The sequence below is a fragment of the Lepidochelys kempii genome, chromosome 7, assembly GCF_965140265.1.
Source record: "Lepidochelys kempii isolate rLepKem1 chromosome 7, rLepKem1.hap2, whole genome shotgun sequence".
NCBI lineage: Eukaryota > Metazoa > Chordata > Testudines > Cheloniidae > Lepidochelys > Lepidochelys kempii.
In genome coordinates, this window is record NC_133262.1 from 47581922 (window position 1) to 47601096 (window position 19175).

General features: G+C 46.5%; 1 protein-coding gene across 4 annotated transcripts in view; it reads left to right on the forward strand.

Annotated features, from left to right (window-relative positions):
• The window catches only part of CACNA2D2 (calcium voltage-gated channel auxiliary subunit alpha2delta 2), a 587011-nt gene that overhangs the window by 87739 nt on the left and 480097 nt on the right, over positions 1–19175 (forward strand). The gene's annotated exons all lie outside the window — the stretch shown is intronic.

Below are 19175 nucleotides of genomic sequence, written 5' to 3' on the forward strand. Positions count from 1 at the left end.
GAGTGTCTGTTTCTGCTGGGCCACAGTCAGATCTGTGGAGTCTCCCTTTGGCGCCAAAAGGGCAACCAAAGCTATTTAGCCACAGAGCAAGTAGCAAATCAAGGGGAAAGTATGTTTGTAATTGTCAGTTGGGGGTTTAGCTTGTACTAGCTTAAAGAGATGCAGCTGCCAGTGGTATCAGTGGGAGCTCAGGGAGATGGATGTAGCACACCTTAGTTGTATGTTACTGACTTAAGTCCACCGAAGGTCAGTCACGGTACTCTGTTCCGCTTGCATCCCAGAAACCCTTAGTTAGCATCGTTCGGCTCGATGGCAGAATTATTGGAGACTCCAAGGACCCAATGGGCTGTAGAGGCTGAACTATCTTCTCCGCACAAGAGGTAGGGTCCCTTCGGGTAAGGGGGACCCATACAGTTATATGATGTGGGGACATAAATCCTGGTCACGGACCATGTGAGGCACATTGTGCATATGCTAAGAAGAGACAGATGATGGGACCTAAGAGAGATGGAGCAGTGTGGGGAAGCTTGCACTGCTGCTGCCTGTACCTGATCTGCAGAGAAAGACAGGGCTTGGGGTGCAGAAGCCTTTCCCTGGACTGGCAGAGAAAGAGTTAATGCTCTTGCCCTATGAGCATTTGCACTGTTTGCACTGACTGTAAAGACGTGCAGGAGGGGGAAGAGAAAGGGGGGGCTCCTGTTCACTCTTGTTCAAGGTCAGTGGCTACAAGGCAGCAGGAGGAAGTAGTAGGAGAGTTCAGGGTTAGGGCACGAGCCTGTCATTTGGGAGACTTGGGTTCAATTCTCAGCAGTGCTACAGACCTCCTGTGTGACCTTGGGCAAGTCCTTTAGTGTCTCTGTGCAGCAGCTGCCCACCAGCACGATGAGCTGCCCTGCATTCCAGAGGTGGTGTGAGGATAAACATGTTAAAGATTGTCGGGCATTCACATGCTATGATGATGGGGAGTATGTGTGTGTCTGAAACAGATAGACCTCTCCAATAGACTGAGCTTACTGAAAGGGCTGAGGAACTGCTTGTTCGGAGGTGTTTTTGGACATTTGATTGCCCAAGACTCAAGTCATCCCAGGGAAAACTGAGGTACAGCTATCCAGACAATTCAGGATCAGCTGATCCTCCGACAAGCAACCTATGGCAGCACTAAGTTCACTAAAGAATCAGCAACTGTCTGTTCTTGCAGAAAAGTTTGAAGAAGTGTGCCCCGCTCCCACTCCCGCTCCCCTTGCACACTTAGGGAATTAACACAAGGACTTGTTTCAGATGCAGCTTTCCATAGACAGAGCCTTGCATGTCTGAGAAGCTTCATCTCGCTATAAACTCAGCCGCAGATTTTATTGTAGCTACCTTCCAAAAACCTACCTTGAAAATTACAGAGATTTCAGCTGCGCCATTTGCCTTCTAATATTGGGCTGTCATTTACACTGTCTTTACTGGGTAACATCTTCCATGGCAAATTTAGTCAACTAGATAGCATGTTTTAGTCTTAGTCAATTTTTACTTGGTCTCTAGAAAAGTAGATTTACAATCTCCTGCAAGCGACCAATCTGAGACGAGGCAAGTGGGGTGTTACTGAGTGACTTAACGAGCTGCTGTAATCCTGCCTCATTTCCATACCTCAGACAGGCGGCATCAAGTGCGGCTCTCGCCCAATTCATCATCACCATGATTGCCTCTCACCGTCCATCACAGATGCTACTTCAAGGGAAGCTGCAGCTACCTTTAATGCTTAGGCTTATGTTTTCCCTGGGGGGGTGGCAGCAGGAGCCCATCTGTGTGTCTGTTTAGGTGACCAGCAGCTCTTAAGACACTGTAGCTGAGACACCCTAGCCTGCCACTGCCTGGATAGGAAATGAAGGGAGGGTCTCGCAGCCTTCCTCTGTCGATTGACAGATAACGTGCCCCTTGCTCAAATTCATGAGTGGCTGGGAAATAAACCTGTTAAATGAATATATTTATTGCAAATGACCCTGTACTAAATCTTGTAAGTGCAGCAAAATCCTCTTAGATAAACATCGGATAAAGGATTAAAACTGTTAAATGATTAAAAATGGCGAAATATGCAAATATATATTTGTTCTTGTGCTAACTTGCATAAAGACTGTTTTCAAAAAGGTATTTAGGTTCTAGGCTTTCCACTGTGCCTGGGTTCTAGCAACATGGCAGAAGTGACAGGTTTCAGAGTAGCAGCAGTGTTAGTCTGTATTCGCAAAAAGAAAAGGAGTACTTGTGGCACCTTAGAGACTAACAAATTTATTTGAGCATAAGCTTTCGTGAGCTACAGCTCACTTCCCTGGCATTCAAAGTCTGCTCCTTGTATGAAGCTTCAGTACCACTTAATGTGGGGCAGATCAAAACATCCAGTCTGAATATAAGTGATGGAGAATTCACCACGACCCTTGGTAAGTTGTTCCAATGGCTAATTACCGTCACTGTCAAAAATGTAAACCTTCTTTCCGGTCTGAATTTGTCTAGTTTCATTTTCCAGCCACTGGATAAAGTTAGATTAAAGAGCCCATGATTAAATATTTGTCCCCCAAGTTTGTACTTATAGACTGTAACCAAGTCACCTCTTAACCTTTTCTGTAAACTAAAAAGATTGAACTCCTTGAGTCTATCACTGTAAGGCAGGTTTTCCTATCCTTTAATCATTCTCATGGCTCTTCTCTGAACCCTCTCCAATTTATCAACATCCTTCTTGAATTGTGGGCACCAGAACTGGACACAGTATTCCAGCAGAATTGTGGGCACCAGATTCAGAGGTTCAATAGCCTGTCTGCTCCTGCTGGAGATTCCCCTGTTTATGCATCCCAGGATTGCATTAGCCCTTTGGTCACAGCATCTCACTGGGAGTTCACGCTCAGCTGATTCTCCACCATGACCCCCAAATCTTTTTCAGAGGCACTGCTTCCCAGGATTCAGTATCCCATCCTGTTAGTACGGCCTATATGTTTTGTGCCTAGATGTATGCATTTACATTTAGCCGTATTAAAACACATATTGTTTGCTTGTTGCCCATTTTATCAAGAGATCCACGTTGCTCTGAATCAGTGACCTGTCCTCTTTGTTATTTACCACTCCCCCAATTTTTGTGTCATCTGCGAACTTTATCAGTCATGATTTTGTTTTCTCACAGGTCACTGATAAAAATGTTAAATAGCATAGGACCAACAATTGATTGCTGCAGAGCCCCACTGGAGACACGACTGCTTGATGATGATGCCCCGTTTACAATTACATTTAGACACATATCAGTTAGCCAGTTTTTAATGTATGCCATGTTAATTTGATATTATTCTAGTTTTTTAATCAAAATGTCATGTGGTACCAAGTCAAATGCCTTACAGAAATCTAAGTATATTATGTCAATTCTACTAGCTTTATCAACCAAACTTGCAATCTTATAAAAAAAAAGCTATCAATTTAGCTTGATAGTATCTATTTTCCATAAAACATGTTGATTTACATTAATTATATTACCCTCTTTTCATTCTTTATTAACCGAGTCCCATGTTTGCTGCTCCATTATCTTGTATGGGATCAAAGTCAGGTTGATAGGCCTATTACTTACTTGAGTCATCTCATTTAACCTTGTTAAAAATTGGCACAACATTAGCTTTCTTCCAGTCTTCTGGAACTTCTCCAGTGCTCCAAGACTTGCTTAAAATCAACATTAACGGTCCAGTGAGCTCCTTAGCCAGCTCTTTTAAAACACTTGGGTGCAAATTATCAGGACCTGCTGATTTAAAAATATCTGGCTTTAGTAGCATCTGTTTAACATCCTCAAAAGATACTAGTGGAATGGAAAGAGTGTTTTCATTAGCATATAATGAGACTATATAATCTGTTTTTCCCTAAATACAGAACAGAAATATTTATTGAACACTTCTTCTTTTTCTTCATTGCTATTAATAATTCTACTAGTCTGTCTAATAACAGACCAATGCCATTGCCAGGATTCTTTTTGTTCCTGATGTATTTGAAAAACTCCTTATTGTCCTTAACTTTGCTGGCCATAGGTTTCTTCTTGTGTCTGTTGGCTTCCCTGATCAGTTTTCAACAAGTACTAACTTCTGATTTGTATTTATTACTATCCGTTTCCCTTTTCTTCCGTGAGTGTATTTGCACATGAGAGAGAACGTATATAGTAATATAACATTTATTTTTTTTTATCCAGGCTTCATTTCCCCTCTAAACCAGGTCATTTTTTAAAATTAGCATGGCTTTCTTCCTCAGTTGTGGGATTGTGGCTTTTTGCATATCTAGTAAGGTGTTCTTAAATGATTCCTAATTATCATTCACATTTTTCTGATTAAATTCTTCCTCCCGGCTGATTTGGCTCAGCTTTGTGAAATGGGCCCTGTTAAAAACCGTGTGTGTGTGTGTGTGTGTATAAATAAATATTTTACTGGTCTGAACTTCATTCTGCTTGCACATTGTAAATGTGATCAAGTTATGATTGCTTATACCTAAGCTACCATTAATTTTTAGTTCTGTGATCAGAATGGACTTCATCATAATGGGCTTGTAATTCATAAGACTGATGCTTTTGCCTCTCCCCTGCCTTCCGTCTCTGATCTTGAAGAGCTTTATGGAATTTAGTTTCATCACACCTGTAACAGTGTGGCTTGCCCCTTTAAGAGCCTGGGCCCCTCCTCCCACACTGGTCATTTTTATCAGATCCAGCTGGAAAGGGGTCAGGTGTTCCTTAAGAGGGCTTAGTTGAAGGGAGGGCAGGGTCCTGTGACTAGCTGAGGAGTGAGTTTTGTTTGAATTCTTCTAGGGCACTGTTTTACTAACTGCCTGAAAGACTCTCTAGATATGGCAATGAGCCCTTTGTGGGGTGGGGAGACAGGCCAGCACCTCACAACACCCTATGAGGTATATCACTGTTCTCCCTTTTGCTGGGGAAACTGAAACACAGAGTGGGGAGGTGACTTGCTAGAGGCCATACAAGAAATCAGTGGCAGAGCCAGGAATGCTACCCGGTTCTCCTGACACTCTTCTCAGAACATGTGAAATGATTCTTCCACCTCTAAAACATAATCCTACAGTCTTCGTGAGGCAGGAAAGCTTACAGTAACCAGCTGTGTGCAGAGAATTCCACTCCTTCCTGATTGCCGTCTGTCAGCATCCTCAGCGGAAAAGAATTCCTTCCAAACTTTGGGTCTGTTGCTTTCAGACAAAACCAGATAAAAGAGAGAGTGGTGCCAATAATAATTAATAATAAAAATTATCTAATTAATCAAACCTTTTGGCTTTGAACCTTTTCTGATTTCCCAGTGTCTGGAGTGAAAACCCTGACCCTGCAATTAAAGTTAACCTGGCATTTTCCTTATAAACCTGCGCTTTCAGAGGTTTATCATTACTCTTCACCTGAACCTTGACATGGCCATTTGTTAGCCCAGGGCTTGGGCAAAGCAAGTTAACTCCCTTCCATTTACCCAGCCATGAGAGTTACAAGGGGCAAAATGCATGTGCAGTGCTGTCTGCATGCCAGCTGTGCAGCTGATGTGCCAGCATGCTCCTGGGACACGGACACCTTTTGAGAGTGCCCCCAGGCCCACTGCACCACATGAGCTGCCTTGGACGCAGCAGAGAATCAGTTACCCTTAGTTTTCTCTTCCCACGTGAACATGTATTGCGAAGCATCAGCTGCTCATAGAGCTAAGGGGCTATTTGTAGAAGGCGGGTTACGTGGCTCTTGACAGGGTCGGTAGGAAGTGTGTGCGAGTGAGTTCTCCGCCGATCATGCGTTTATTGTGCTTGCTTCTTCTGGAGGGCCCTACAAGCTATAAGGATGGTACCTATCGCTTTGCAGACAAGTGGCACTAGTTAAAAGTATCTTAACAAGACAAAGCCCTATATACTTGAGGACTGTCTCTGAGGCTGTCTCTTGCCCTACTCTCTATGGCAACAGCTGAGGTTTGTTCAGAATCTAGCTGCCGCGCGCCCTCCCCCCCTTAACGTCTGACTGTTCAGGGCAGCTCCCTGGGCTCTGCAGTTGATTGCCTTAGTCTGTTTACTCTTGGGGTATGTTGCAAGATCTAATTTTTCAGCTTTAGCCTGAGTTGTAATATTAACTTTTTTACAGCCCACATCACCCAAAGATCTCAAAGCATTTATAAGGGTGGGTCAGTATTATCCCTATCTTACAATCAGGGGAAGCTGACATCTAGAGAGGTAAAATAACTCACCTGAGATCAAGTAGCAAATCATTGGTACAATTGGGGAATGGAACCAGGAGTCCTGATTCGTAGTTTTTCCTGGATGTTATGGGAGAGAAAGAGGACATACTTTTTAAAGCTTAAAAAACCAAATATGATCACAATGGGGCAATGCTGAAATCTCCAAACAAATAAATTGCCTGGTTCCAGATGAAGGGCAAAAATAAAAAAAAATCAAACGATCAGAAGGAAAAAGGGTATGGAATAACTATGGGCAAAGGGATGGGATGATCCAGGATCAATACTAGAGCTCCCTGTGGTGGTGGGGGGAGGGGGTGATTTAGAGGAGCCTTGGACAGATGTTGGCCAAATTCTTCTGTCCGTTAGACCAGCATAAATTGACTTCAATGGCTCTACACCAGAACGGAAGGAGAAATTGACACAACTCTAGGGACAGCTGCTGTCTCTTGAGCGACATTTTAAGTTGGAGGGGGGAGCGAAAGTTTGAGTCAAAATCTTTGAAAAGTGGCCACTGAATTTGTGTGCCTGTAGGATGTGGGGTATGCCCAGCTGGAGGCATGCTGTGGGCATGGATTTCGGAGGGGCTGGGCAATGGGAACTGTGGATGCTCAGCCCCTTTGAAAATCAGCCCCCTTTTCCCCAGAATGCAGGGGTGGGGTGTGGACAGAGGGGGTGTGCTGATGGGACATGGTCTCAATCGCCATCTTCAATATGCAAATGAGAAGTCCAGTCATAGCCTCTTTGGTGTCAATGGAAGTTTTGCCATTGATGACAGCAAGACCAGGATTTCACCCCAAGTGCCTACATGGACTGCCACTCAGTGGAGAGTCAAGCTCGGTGTGGGTGTGCGTACGCACTACAGGCACGGGTGCACACATGTGGGTCTCTAGGTGCTACAGGCCCCTGTCTGGGGGTGTGTGGATATGACTTCTACAAGCACCTGTTCGGGTAGGTGGGTGTGGCTGCTTGAGGCACCTGTTCTCCTGTAGAGTCTTTGCTCCCCCCTCTGAGCATGCATCCAGGGTTAGACCGGACAGGAGAACGTCTCCATTAGCGCATCCCTGATTAGACAGACGAATCTGACTCCAACTCATTAGGGTCTATCAGCAGCAGAGCGTTCAAGTGGAAGGATAGGAAGGGAGGAGAGGAAGGAAGAGCCAAAGGGGCTGTTGCTGTGGCAGCAGCTGCTTAGTATTTATGAGGGGGAATAAGCCTCTGACTGTTTTATGGCCCATAAGATGCTGTTTTCCCTAGGCCTGTTTGATTAGATAGTATTATCTCAGGGGCTCCAATGGCACATCATCGATTATCGCTCGTTTTCTCAGAGACATTTAGCAGCCCTGGTCAATACCCTCCTTTCTGAAATGCTAGGAGGTAGGCTGGCAGCTGGTGCTGGGCAGCAGAGCTCCCTAGCCCTTTGGTGGGGGCACATGCCCTTGGCTTGCCCTCTGGGGATTTCTAATGGCTCCTGGGGAGAAGATCTGCTGTCTCTCCAAATCAAAAGTAGCTGAGTGGATTCTGGCTCTGTAGAAGGGTTGGGGGATGGATGGAGGGGACTGGCTCTGAGAGAGGAGGGCAAGGATTGGAGCCGTCCGAGTTGGAGAGTGGGGAAGCAAGGGGGAAATGTAGGGGGGAGCTTTTTAATAGGAGTCACAAGAGAAAGCTCCAAGTGCACCCTTTCTGCTCTTGATACAGCAGCCTGGTAGCAAGGGTGATGATGTGTGAGAAACAGCCTGTGTCTGGTCTGAGACATGATGTTCAGGAGAGCTCAGCAGGTTGGGTGTATGCTGGGTTTTCAGCTCTGCTGTGAACCGGGCCATGAGTTAGCAGCTGAAAATCCTGCCCCTCGAAAATCTGTCCCTGTGGGAGGGTAGGGGCAGGCTGGCTATTGGGGGTATGGAAGGCACAACAATGTCAACAAGGTGGGGGAGTAATGGGAAGGCCAGGGGCACCTGCTATCCTCATCTTCCCATTTCACCCACAGCACCCCTATGGGTTCAGGTGGCGCTTGTGAGCAGATGGAGAAGCAGGCTGACCCACTGGCTGCTGATGCGTTGGCAGGTTGTCTGTGGCAGAGGCTGCAGTGATTTGGGCTGTGCCAGCAGCACCTCTAGGCTCCACTGGTAAAGTTCAGTGACTCCGTATTCCACTTTGCATAACGTAGCTAATGAACTTCACAAGCTCCCAGGGCACTGACAGAGCTGCCCTTTTTAGTGGGTCTTGGCTGGGAGCAGAGCACAGGGGAGCAGGCTGGAGCCAGGGAGCTGAGTGCTAAGAGTGCTGTGTGGGAGAAGGGGAGCTCCTGTGATGGGGCAGGTGAATAGCAGCATATGAGCTGATGCTGCACTTCAGTTCTGAGTCCCAGAGGGGGGGAGATGGAAAAGCAGGACTGAGCCCTGCAGAACAGCTCCATTCAGACCCTGGAATTAACTCTTCTTCCCTTGGAAATTGCATTCCCGTTAACCTTCTGTTTAATATCTTTTAAACCTTGGCTCCTGTAAAACAGTGAGACACGCCCCCTTTTTTAGTGCAGGGGAAGTGCTGGCACTCGGCTCCCGCTGGGAAGAAAGTGCTGGAGCCCAGCGCCTGCCAGCTTCTACTCACTCTGTGCCCTGATTAGCGACTGGAGCACATCAGCACATGAGAGAAGGCCCCTCAGGGAGTGGGGGGGAGCACTGAGCTCTCACCTTCAAGAGACTTGCCAGCGTGGTGCTCAGGCTGCCGTGCCTCGGTGTGTTATCTCTCCTTTGCTCTCAGCGCTACTGGGCCCAGGTCCTGCTGGGCATTCAGTCACCAGAGCTCTGCCTGCTGGGGTGAGGCACCAGTATTGCTGCCTGGCTACCGTCATTAACCCTGCGCATCCTCTTCAGAGGGAGCCAACTGCACCTTGGAGAGCGCGCACAGGGGCAGCCTCTGCCAGTCCGAGTCTGCTCTCGCTTGCATGAGGCCATCTCCACGGTGAAGTCTCCCTGAAGAACTGGGATCAGGATGGGGAATCCAGTCAAAATCCCTCCCTGCCCAGCAAGCCATTCTAGAACGAGCAGGACTGAGCCAGACCATGCTCTATAGGCCCATTATTATTGCTGTATTTGCATCAAGGACTGGCCTGGGAAGGGGTAACAGGACCATTGCCTTTCCTTCAGTCTTCTGCACGTACATATTGGACTAATTATTTTATCTAAAGCATGCTCAGTGCTCCCAGGGCCATAGGCTCTCCTCTGCCTGACCTCCCTTGCAAAATCAGAACCAGCCTTGTATTGTAGTGCTGGCCTGACAGCCCTGGAGCTTGGTGTCCTTTAGCCCTGGAACAGGTGTAGCAGTGGCAGGTTATGCTTTGCTCCATGCTGTCCTACCCACAGACCTCACTCCTACTCTGAAGGGCAAGAAGGTGATTTGCTGCCCTGGCCCATTCAGCCATTGGCCGTTCTGATGACACTGCCCCCAAGGAGGCCAATCTGCACCAAGCGTGGTGGTGATTGTAATGTGGGGCTCAAATCCTACAGGGCCAGTCCCCAGAGCTACAGTACTGTGCTCACAGGTTTTGACCCATCCCACACTGAGGTGTGGGGTTTATTCTGAGGTCACCGCAAGGCCTCGCGGCAACATAGTAGCCCGACCAGGCTTCTGAAGGGCTTGCAACCCTGTCACGCAAATAGACAGTTAAGAACTGGAATCAAATGCCTGTGAATAGTGTAATCCCTGCATAAGGAATGAAATACCTATAAATTCCCACCAGTCCAGTGTGCTAGGACCCTTTTTTCCAGCACCAGCTGCTTGGAGTGGGCTCAGATCAGGCTGTTTCCTCTTCCCTCCCCACTTGAAAAATTAAAACAACTCCCCCCTCCTGCCAAAAAAACCTCATTCCTCCATCCTGACAAGTTTTAGTCAAATGGAGCTGGCAGAGTTGCTGTGGAGAGACAGGCGAGAGAATGATCTGCATCAGCCAATATTATTTTTGTTGTTCCATTTTCTTTCCAATTTAATTTTCCAGAGATTAAGATCCAGTTCATCTCCACTCCTGGAACCTGGCTGCACTGATTCTGTTTGTTCTTTTACTCTGTTGGATTTTCCTTTCTCTCTCTTTATTTATTTATTTTTATTTTTAAAGTTCTGAGCTCCTGCTGACTTCAGTGGAGTCCCCGGCCATAAAATCAACAGGGAGTTGTGCATCAGAATTGGCAGCACAATGTCGCCCAATGTTTGGCCCCAATCCTGAAAAGAGCCTTGTTTTCCTTCTCCGTCTGGTTCAGAGTTGCCACCTGAAGTGCCTCTTGTGTAACTGTGGCCTGGGAACTGCTAGCTGTTTCCCCCCATGAGTCAGTCTGGTTTGGAGACTGCCAGCCCTGTGTTGCTAATAATCTCTTCTCTCTCAGCTGCCCTCGGTGTAGCTTTCTGCTTTGGGTCAGTGGACACATATCCCACTGACTCCAGTGGGAATTTCACCCACTCATGCCAAGGGTGAATTTGATCCTATGGGCTTGGCAAGGTATTTGGAGGGAGAGTCATATCTTTAAGGCTGCAACTGGGAGATGCAGTTGCACCACACGTAGACGTACCTGAGCAAACTTTGGAGCTGTGGTAGTATAGGCAGCCCCTGCGCGAGGAGGAACCTGCAGTCTGAGGCAGGTGGGGAAGCCTGGAACAGCTGTCTGTGCTGCTGCAGCTTCACTGTTTACTTGAGCTAGTTGTGATCCAGTTAGCTTGGGACTGTGTCTACACATGCTGCAGTCTCACCTCCCAAGTGCAGTGTAGACATACCCCAAGAGTCAGTACTTAACAGATGATCTAAGTTCATTCATTCCCTGTCCTCAGGGAAGTGTAACTGCTTTCTTTGATGCTTCTTTCCTTCTCGTTGGTTTGCAGACAGGAGCTTCAGGCTGTGGGCTCAGCCTGTTACAAAGCAGTTCCACTGACTAGGCGCTCCCAGAATCCCAGCTGTGCATATTGTAGAGGGGCATGTGGGGTACCATGCGTTTCTTTTGGGCTCTGGGGCAAGGAGGCTCCCGTACTGGAACGTGGATTGAGGGAACAGCCCCAGTCCTGACCTCCTCCATGGCCATTGAGGACTGTTGTTCACTGGGTATCTGAAGTATCCAAACATTTCCATTACTCTGTGCAGGCTGCCTAGGTGTCTGGGGTCGGCAGTGACAAATTATGCAGGTTTCTCTCCCCACCCCCCTTTCCACTTCCCATTATCTGCCTTGGTAGAGGCTGTAATTTTATTGCAATTCGCAGCCTTGTAATTTTGGGCTTTTTTATTATTATTATTTCCAAGCTTTTCAGAGATAGCATCTCTGTGTATCCCAGTGCATTTCATTGTCGGGTTTCAGGTTTTCCACCCTCCCTCCCTGATTCTGCTCTCTTTTTGTAACTTGCTCATATGGTAGCTAAATTATTATTGTGCATTCAATAAAAATTGCATTTAAAAAGTGATAACCGAAATGACATTTAACATGGAAAGCACTTAAGCATAATTACACTATATGCATTACATCATTTGATGTCAGTTATTAAAAATATCTTCACAGTTTTGTTGTTGGAGTCTCGGGGGTGGGGGCTGGGAATAGCAAGCATGTATTGGCATTTTGTGGTTTCTAGAAACGTATTTTTATTTTCTCTGGAGGGTTTTTTGTATCGCTCTTCCACAGGCACAGATCCTGTTGGAGTAGCTAGGTGCTCTCCACCACGACTGCTCTTCACCCTTCCTGGCCTTCAATAATTCCTGCTGAGGGAAGCTGCGGCTTGAAGTACCTCATCTCTCAACACAGTGGATTTGCCTCAGCGATTCCTGGAAGGATTGGTGTAGTTTGGAGCTCCCATGCCAAGTGGTGCCTCTGCACCATTCCCTAAAGTGCCCCCTGCTGGGAGAAGCTGGGGCTGGAATAGCTTGGAGAGTCCCCACAGCCAATGCCCTGTACCATTCCCTATAGTGACTGGAATAGCTAGGAGCCACCACCCCTCCTCCCATGCAGCCAGCACTACTCCAAGCGTCTGTCTATACATCTCCGCTGGCATAATGTCCCCTTCTTAACAGGAGCTCCAGAGAGGACTGGGGCTGGGCAGAGCTCTGAATTCCTGTAAGGTCATTGTGAAAATGGAGAGCCCCACCCTTGCATTGTGAGGTGTAATGGCAGGATGAGACTGCTGGGATTGCAGAGGCATGGAGGGAACTGAAAATGAAGTCAAGGCAACTGATGTAGACTAAACTGTGGATGGGAGCCACAGATCTTGGCATTACCAGGCTAGGTGGATTTCAGAGTGAAGTCAAAACCCATGGATTCACAGGCTAGAAGGGACCATTGTGATTACCTAGTCTGGCCTCCTGTATAACCCAGGCTTTAGCACCTCCCAATAATAATTCATAGAGCAGAGCATTTAGGAAAACATCCAATCTTGATTTAAAAGTGGTCAGTGACAGAGAATCCACCACAACCTTTGATAAAATGTTCCAATGGTTAATTACCCTCACTAATAAAAAAATTTGCACCTTATTTCCAGCCTGAATTTGTCTAGCTTCAACTTCAAACCATTGGATCATGTTGTACCTTTCTCTGCTAGACAGAAGAGCCCATTATCAAATAATTGCTCCTCACATAGATAACTAGATTGTGTTCAAGTCACCCCTTAATCTTCTTTTTGTTAAGAGAAGGTACCTGGAGTGCATACTTACTGGAGTCATACCTGGGAATATTTCATGGGTGTTTACGTAAGAAATGTCCACAGCATGGAAGGATGCTACTGTATGAGTTAGAAGAGTGGATCATAGGGGGCGGGGCGAGGAGTGTAGGGGAGGAAAATGGCACAAAATGGAAGTATTCATTTTAAAGAAAGAGGTGAGTCAGATCATTAGATTCCCCCAGAACTTCCCAGTGTTTCTAGAGAGACTTGATGCTTTGCTTTTCTATTTTTGTTTTTGTTGTGGTGTTATGTGATTTGCCCTTCAAGTTAATAAAATGTTAATCACTTTAAAAGTTTATGGGTCATTTCTTTCCAAACGTTCAAGATGAAGCAGAAATGAAGGCATTTCGAGAACTTGAGCATTTTTTCCCTTCTTCAAATGCACGCATAACTAGAAACCATGCAGAGGCAGTAATAACTAATGTGACTAGGAAAGGCATTTGCTGGAGAGACTGTTCTGTGTGTCTTGCAAGGGAAAAAGGCATGCTGCGCTCTCTTGTTTTTTGTGTATTTGTCTGCTCAGATTTTCTTAACTCAGATTGGGGGGTGGGGAGCAAAAAAGAGCAGGAAAGAATCCAACTATAACATTCTCATCAGCTTGACGATCAGTCCCAGCTGGGAATTACCAGGCATTATGCTGGCTTAGTTTATTAGTAGCAGTATAAAGAGCATAAAAAAAGGATATCACTACTGAGAACATTTAATTCCTGGAAACAAGTTGATTTTTGTAATGTCATGTGAGCCCCTTTGAGTGTAAATTATTCTGGAACAACCCAGCAATGGCCCTGGAAAGAAAAAGCAAGAGAGGGGTAGTGGTATCCTTTGTCAACCGGAGCTACGTTGGAGGAGGCAGCACTGGGAGTGTTCTCATCACCTGAGTTGTGGGAGGGTTTGGAGCTATGATGTTGCCAGTGTCTGGTAGCCTGGCATCACGAAGGCTGGTGAGCTGCATTGAGGCAGGTCCCAAATGATGTCAAAGCGAAGTAGGAGTGAACCACTTTGCACCAGGGACTGGGCCAGGGGTGGAAGCAGATTTTCTGCTCTTCTAATGGTTCCACACTTAACAAGTTTTATATTTGTGATTCTCGTCCGTGCACTTATTCCCATTCACAAACTCTTCAGCTTCGAAGATAACCGAGCTGAAAGCTCCCAGAACGTGCTTCTTGCTGAAAACACAGCTAAGCCATGCACAATGTACTTTCTAAAAGGAGGCACTGGGACAGGGCTGCATTATCTCTGTTGTGTTACAGCATGGTATTGGGGGAACTTAGCACTGAAACACATTTACAGTCTATCTTTCCGTATCCTCAGAGTAAGCCCATCATCATACTATCTGAGCATTTAACGCTGCTATACAGTACTTTGATTTCCACTGTGTAGAGAATGTAACCTTCTTTCTCTGTCTCCTTCTGAATCATCTGTGAACCAGTGCAGATTTCTGCACATGGATTTGTTATTTATAACTATTCCCCTGATAGTTTAGACCAACTGTGTTCAGCCTATGGGATGGTTATGAATTGTACGCTTCAGCTGAGTGCTATCTGAGGTGTGTAATTGGTCGCCTAAGACGTATGACATTGTTTCTGCTCCCTGTTTGGATGAGAAACTTTTTAAATAGGACAGTGGTAAATAGCATATAATGAACAGTGACTGATGAAGAATACACTTTCCGGCACAATTTTTTTGACAAATAATTGGTGCTAGCATCTTGGGATACTCGTTGATCAGCTGAATACTCAGATACATCTATATGTAGAGCATATTCGTTATCCTTGCATGCTAATATAGAGTTGCGGAGCAAAGTCAGCATTGTTATTTATGCATATAACTGCACATTTGTTTTCCTGTTTTTTGACCAACTAAACTCTGCTTTGATACCGCCCCAGTATCACACAGTCTGCAGGGTTCTGGCATGGCAGCAGTAGCTTTGCTGTGGTATGTTACAGAAGCTACAGTGCTGAGACCGTGACTGTGGTACTGATGCCACATTAGGCTGTGTCTACACTAACACTTTCAGCACTAAAACTTTAGTCATTCAGGGGTGTGAAACACATCACCCTTTTATGGACATCTCGGTTTTAGCTTAATCATCTCATGCAGGAAAGAACTCATAACCAGGTTTCCTTTAAAGCAGTTGGAGCTTGCTCAGGCTTAGGCTGTTGCTACTGCTGTTTAGAGTAACGCTAATTAATATTCTGGGCAAAGGAAAAAGAGTGGGAAAGGGAAATGCTTGAGTTTTAAAAGCCACTTTGCTCTTCGGGCACTGTTCGTCCAGGGAGGAGTTTTTACTTCTGTGTGTGTGTGTGTATCTTGATTTAAGACTGGCATTTGGGCATGTGTTTTGACATGAGTTTGCATGTTTGTTCACATGCCCATCTGCTTGTGCATGCCTTTGTGGTTGTGCATGGATCTGAGGGTGTGTGTGTGTAGGCAGGTTTTTTTGTTTTTACATAAGAATGAAGCACTTGGCAAGGCTGGTCAACGCTACAGGTTTCCCATCCCCTTGATGACAAGTGAGTGGGAATGAAATTAGAAACTGGTAACATGCTCTCAGGAAGGAATAATTTCTGTCCTTGATTCATGTTGTGCTAGAACAGCAGGAGACTATCCCATACTGTATATGGGGTCTAATATGTTCCAAGGCATTTTCCGCAAACAGAGCTCATCTCACGTCCACTCTCCTGATCCTAAAGAGCCAAGAGATGAGGGCCTGGTCTTATAGGCTTACCAAGAGTCCGAGAACACATCCTGTGCTGATGGAAAGCATGTGCAGAGATCTGGTGGTATTTTGTGTGTCTGACTTGAAACATACAAGAGTTTTTGGTTCCTCTGTATTACTTTTAATGCACCCAGTCTCTTACATCTGGAGACTTGGAACAGAATATGAATACTTCACACTCGCATAGCCCCTTCCATCCAAGGATTCTAAACACTCTGCAAACATTAAAGAGACGGTCTCCCAGGGAGGTAGGTCAGTTTCACTATAAATAGGAAAACTCTGCTACAAAGAAGTTGACTTGCCCAAGGGTCTCACAGCAAGTCAGTGGCAGAAGAGTCCACCTCTCCTGGCTCCCCTATATATAATATATAAAAATAAAATATGCCTTAACTACCAGACCATTGCTCCCTGCTTGTGTTTGGAGTTGGATTAAGCTATAAATGATGGTGGCTCAGGGGTCTCAGTATACTGTCATAGTAGTTCTTGGGAACATGCAGGGGTAGAACTAAAATAGCAATTGGTGTCACATGCAGGTGTCAAAATGCATCGGCAGAGCTGTGTGGGGAGCCCATTACTGGAATAGTATCTGGGATAATCTGTGCAAATGGTGTCAGGTGACTGTAGCAGTTATGCTAGTAACATGTCCTCATACTGTCATCTGGTTAGGCCATTCAGAGAAGAGTTGATTACAGATCACACATGAGATATGCCTCTGCAAAGCCTGTGGGCTTACCCCAGCCCAGTATTGGTAAAGGGAGAAACTCCACCAATAGCTAACTCACTGCTCAGCATGTGGCGTATGGGTGCTAAGCCACTAAACCTGCTTCATCACTCATATGGACTTTAGAGATTCCCGGCAAACCCAGAGACTCTCTCCCAGGCTTCAGGTCATCTCCCCATATTGGGGAGCTGCCCTCTCCAGGAGACAGATTGGCTCCAGACAGCACAGACCAGCGTGAGGGTAGGGAGGCTCACAAGTCACCCCTGTGTGTTAGGCTCTCGGAACAGACCCATGATGGGGTTAACCCTATTGCGTATAAGGCCAGGAAAAGAACCTAATTCGTTATGCCCATCACCTGGCAGGTGATTAACTAATTGCCTCATTGCTAGGCTGTATAAGGAGCTGAGGGAGCTCAGCATTGGGGAGAGACCCACGAGAGGCACTAGGGCATTTCGTCTCCTTAGGAAGGGGCAGGGAATGAGACAGAAGCCCAGGAGAGGTGGAAGGCTAGATCAAGTGGCACTTGGACTCCCAGCAAGGCAGAGCCTGGTGGGGGTCAGTACCCTGACAAGGTCAAGGAATTGAAGTTGAGCCTAAAAGGGGTGAAGGATGTTTTGCTTAGGGTTGAGTCCAGGTGGGGCAAGGGAACGTTGGTTTACAGCTGAACTTCGGAAGGGGACTGAGCTGTTGTGTGCCTTGGCTGGAGATCTGAGCCATAGGAGACCCAGCGAGAGAGTTTGGAGAAGAGACCAGCTGGGACTGGTCATCGCGACTGAGAAAAATGGCCTTAAGAGGGGTGTGAGAGGCAAAATCCCTATGCTGTGTCCTGACAGGAGGGGGCACCTAGAGGCAAAGACGTGCGTTGATGTGACCATTAGGAGTTTGCTGTGTGGTGGCTCACAACACACAAGAAAACTCTGAGTCGGTGTCTTTGTCTGCACTTTATCTCACTGCTAAAAAAAATAAATAAATTGATAGTTATCTCACTGTGAAATCCTAAAGGGAGACAAGAAGCTGGCTGTGTTCGCCGTGAGGTAGCTAGGCCCGGTCAGCACTCCCCTTTGCCTACACCCCAGTTTACCTCACAGTAAAACTGAAGTGCTTGTCACCACTCAGCTCTCCCAGCATGACAGCTAAGGCGTATTAGTTACCCCGCAGTAAAAACACACTCTTCTTGTCAGTGAAGATGGGCCCAGTGTTCTCTGGGCTTGGGGTTGTTCTGTATGGTTTGGGGGGCCTGAGGCAGCAGAGAGCAGACTCCCTCCTAAGCCATCCCTACACAATGGAGTCCCAACCTGTGTGGAGACCCCAAGTGGAAGGTAGGGAAAGCATTGTGGAGCTCAGCCTCTTCCTTTCTACGTGCCCAAAGGAGTAGTGCTGGATGCATGACCCACTTCTGTGCCCACACCCACACTTACTGCCCAGGAAGATCTCCTCTGCCCCATGCCAAGCTCCACAGGTGTCTGATGCAGGGGCTATTCTTGTTCAGCATAGACACAGCTAAGTGAGGGGCTGATTGAGGTCTGAAGCCTCTGCAGGGGGGGGAAGGTGATTTGCTGCTCAACTAAGCAACTGTATTTTTCTCTTAAATTTGAAGTGTTTCCTCAACATGCTGTCAGGGTTGCGATGCGACAGCTGCACCTGCATTTCCCTGAGAGGCTCCGTGCTAACAGTTTGTACACGTAAATAGCACTGAGTGGTATCGCAGCAGTGGAGAGATGTCTTCAGCAGGGTGTTCTGACTGAGGGCTGTGGTTTTTCTCTGATGCAACTATAGTTGTGTATAGTTGTGACAGCGTGGGGGTTGAGGAGCCAGATGAGGTCAGACATAGCACAGAGGGGTGCTGTTAAACCCATCACTCACAGCTCTGCCAGTGCACATTAGTGGTGGTCTGCATCCACCAGCCCTGTTGCTCTGTCATGAGATCCAATGCATCTTGGTTCTGACCTGCAGCATGCCAAGCTAATCCAGTCCTGGGATTCCACACAGCTTTACCAACTTGCCTCAATCCTGCTCCTCAGCCCCCCTTGCTGTTCCAGTCCTACTGCTGTCCCAGTGCCCTTCAGACTTAGTCTGCTGCATCCCCTGCTATCCCAGTCATGGAATCTCACCCAGCTTTCTCAGTGCACCTTACTGCTCACTTGGGGGCCTTCCCACCCCATACTGTTTCTGGATATCTTGTGATCAAAGCCTTCAAGTCATGTCAAATGCCATGGTAACTGGGGTGATGCTTCCAAACAGAGTCTAGGATGGAACCCACCAAGTGTATTTTCCGTTTGTGACCTTCATCATAGCTTGAACTCAACCTTCCTGAAAGATGCAAAGCTACTAGTCCGCACTGCCTCCGCGGTGTGTTTGAGCTCCCCACGGCAAGTAGTCGCTAAGAGAAAACCCTATGAAACGATGGACCATTAAAACTTATAGTTAAGATACTGTGTTCCAAGTGTTTGTTTGCTTTTTCAACAACTATATATTTTCCCAAAATTTTACACGAAAAACTAGGAAAGAAAACCTAGACCTCTCAGGTCTTCTGTAGAAATTAATCCTTTATTTACCGTTTTTGTAAACTAGAAAAACATGAGAAAACCCTACTCTGATTAGTAAAAATTCATTAGAGAGCTTTAATGAGGAGGAACTCATTTAATGGGAGGGATAACTCAGTGGTTTGAGCATTGGCCTGCTAAACCCAGGGTTGTGAGTTCAATCCTTGAGGGGGCCATTTAGGGATCTGGGGCAAAAATTGGGGATTGGTCCTGCTTTGAGCAGGGGGTTGGACTAGATGACTCCTGAGGTCCCTTCCAACCCTGGTATTCTATGACCTTGGTCTTAGTTGCTAATGGGAGCATTGTCTCTT